The 3,328-nt window shown below is 33.2% G+C and overlaps 1 pseudogene; it reads right to left on the reverse strand.

Annotated features, from left to right (window-relative positions):
• Positions 1 to 2,635: 2,635 nt before the first annotated feature.
• On the reverse strand, positions 2,636 to 2,875 carry LOC102487854 (cyclin-dependent kinases regulatory subunit 1 pseudogene; annotated as a pseudogene).
• Between the last annotated feature and the right edge of the window lie 453 nt (positions 2,876 to 3,328).

Consider the following 3,328-nt stretch of genomic DNA (forward strand, 5'->3'; position numbering starts at 1 on the left):
TTTAATTATGTTGAGTGTGTAGATTAATTTAGTGAGAAATAACATGCCAACTACATTTAATGCTTTACTTGAATGACACAGTACAGTTCTTTTTTACGTGTTTATTTTTTGAGTAATTCTTTTTTTATACATTGCTTTAGTTTTTTTAAGTATACTCTCATGTCATCTGTGAAAAATGATGTTTAATCTCCTTTTCAAGTGTTATATGTACTTCTTTTTCCTGATTACTTCCTGTTTACTGAGTAAGGTGCTCAACAGAAGTTTTTTATAAAAACATCCCTGTTTTATACACAGTAAAAGGTAAAAAATTTTATGATCTAACTTTTCTGGGATATTTGCTAAAAATATTACCTTGTTGTTAGTTTGGTAAGTGTTTTTATTAAGATTTCTCTGTATGTACTTAAATAATCAAATAATTGTTTTCATCTTAATTGACTTGCCAATGTTCAACTGACTTTGAAAACTAGTATAAAATTCACATTGTATTGATAAGTCATCTTTTTTTTTGTACACCTAGATTCATTTTGATATTATTTTACTAATCATTTTGCACTATTTTTTTTTGAAATTGTTCTATAAATTTATCTTACTTTTTAAAAGTTAGGGCAGTATCCACATTATGTTACTTCTAAAATAAATTATTTCTATAAAAATGTATTTCAAAATAGAAAGCACAATTATATAAAGTTAATTTTTTTCTTTAGACTTTTAGCTCAGTTTTCTTTTAAAATTTATTATTAGTGCAATTTTTTACAACATATAGCATACAGACACACTTTTATAAATATTTATATGTATGAGGATGGCTCAAAAAGTTTCTGGAAAAAAGAAGTTGAAATATGAGTTCATTTGGGTGTGATAGTTTTCAAAATACATGCACAGATTTTGTCATAATGCACACTTTTCCTGAACCCTTTGAAGACCCTTGTAGTTTTCTGTCGGTCAGACAGGACTAGGCTTGTTCACAAGCAAACAGCACGTGAGTCTTGCTGAGTTAGACAAATAAAAATCTATCTCACTGAACACTACCAGTGCAGATTCATTGTAGCCTCTGTTCCATGATCCATAATCAGAGAGAAGCTGCTGCTTTCAGAATTGCAAGTCACTGTGTCAAAAGTGAAGGATGTAGCACATCATAAACTGGCTCTAAAGCATCTGACTGGATATTTTTCTAGTCACTTTTGCTCATAGGTCATTGACCAAAACTTCGTTGTGTCTATTGTGCCATAGCGGAATATTTCATATTCAACATGTCCTTCAAAGAAGGAAAAACACAACAGCAGCATATGTCTCCCTCCTTTATTTCCTAAAGACACATTTTGAAAAATAAATTGGCATTTATTTTCTTTGCTTCTTAGCGCCAGTTGTCCTATTATTGCAATATAAATCTCCATTTTACTTTAATTATTCCATTGTTATGAGACTACTGGTGATAGCTGCTAAGTTGAATACACACTTTTCAGAATTATTTAATCCCTTAAGCAATATTGAGCCCCCTTATTTTCTTGGGGGAAAAAAATCCTACCCTTATTTATTCTTACTTTCCTCTTTTCACATCATTTTAGTTTCTCTTTCTGGTCCTTAAGTGGTTTTCCCAACTCCTTTTTCTTTGGCTTATTTTTCTTCTCATCCTGTGGGATTAAATTGATACATACTCAACTGTAACGTTAAGTGCTAAGGTATAAATACGTGTCTCTATACTAGCCCACTCTTTTCAACACTCTAGAGTTTTCATCCAAATACCTCCTGCATCTTTTAACTTATGTAAAACTATAAGGCTTATAATAAATCATATTTCTGTGGGTTCACCATGTTATTTTTAATATTATTATTGATTAATCTAAATACCTTTATCCTTTAATTTTATTATCCTTACGCACTAGTAGAAAATCTTGATTTCCTTCTAGCTTAAAGAAACTCTAACTTTCTTGCCAACATCACTGCCTTTGTTATTATTTAATGTTTACTATATCACATTATGTTTCTCCTCCTAAATGCCTTTTTTCCTTCAATTACATTTAGATCAGCTAGAAATCTGTCTTCTATATACAACATTTAAAATGCTGCATATTCACAACACTCACTTGGTGTTTTCTTTTTTAATATTATTATTGTTTTTATTCTTCTTACATTAAAATATTATAAATAAATTAAATCTAGGGTTTTTTTAAATAATTTCATCCATAAAAATGTCCTCTTTAATCAAGGCTTGGAACGTGGAGTAGATTTCTTGAACAAAATGAAGTTTCCAATACATTGAAATATATACTCACTAGTCACCGTACATAAAACACCCAGCATGAAAAAAACAAAACAAGTTTACGTGATCCCTGGAACATCCATGGTCTTAGTCTCAGATGCTTCCTCCATCCGTCAAACATGTTCTGGAGACAGATGGCACTGTGACTCCTGGGGTCACACTCGGTGGCCCATAGAGCACTCATCTGGCTGGGCTCCTGTGGTTTTGGCTTTATTTAAGAAGCAAAGCAATGACCAGCACATTCAAACAGTGTATTGAATATCCTTTAAATATCAAAGTGAGAAATAGGAAAGCAAAATAATAAGGTTATCAGAAAGATGTTGGAAAGTAAGGAGAGCTGTGTAGAGCTGGGCACTGAAAAGTGGCTCGTCAGCTTCATTTCTTTGGCTTCCTGGGTAGTGGCCTCCGGAACAGCAAGATGTGAGGTTCTAATTCATGGATCATGTAATGGACCCATCCCCAACTCTGCTGAATGCCAAGATTTCTCCATTCAGATTAAAACATCAAATGGGTTTTAGGAACCAGCTTGGCTATGTCCTTAGGCAACATGACATGCTGGTATTTGAACTCCTCATCATCGTATTCGTCCAAATAGTCAATTTGTTTGTGAGACATGATGACTCTACTTATAGACCTCCAGGACAGCTCCGCCAACCTCCAAACAACTCCCAGCAGCACCTAGATCCTAATGCTTTCTATCTAACCTTGCAATAATTACAGTGTTTATGTGTTCAGTCAGAAAACAATTTCATTCTTAAATGTTTGAATTGTAATTGACAAGTCATTTAACCTGATAGATTGATTAATGAGACATTTTATTGGGCAATCACATCTCAGTATCAAGTATCTGGGGCATGTTCTTTAGTTGTGGTCATGTCATTTACTTTTCTGGTCACTGTTATAATAAATTTGGTTTTTGAATGTTTAAATTGTGGGGCATTGGGACCAACAGTTAACATAATGACTATGTCTCTGAACTCCCATGTGACAGACTGTGATTTGAGTCCCAGAGACTTCGAACTCACGTTGAGAGTGTGTGTGTGCCCAAAATCCTGAGAGGAGAATGAA

Source organism: Tupaia chinensis, unplaced genomic scaffold (genome assembly GCF_000334495.1).
Source record: "Tupaia chinensis unplaced genomic scaffold, TupChi_1.0 Scaffold148049_1, whole genome shotgun sequence".
Classification (NCBI taxonomy): Eukaryota; Metazoa; Chordata; class Mammalia; order Scandentia; family Tupaiidae; genus Tupaia; species Tupaia belangeri.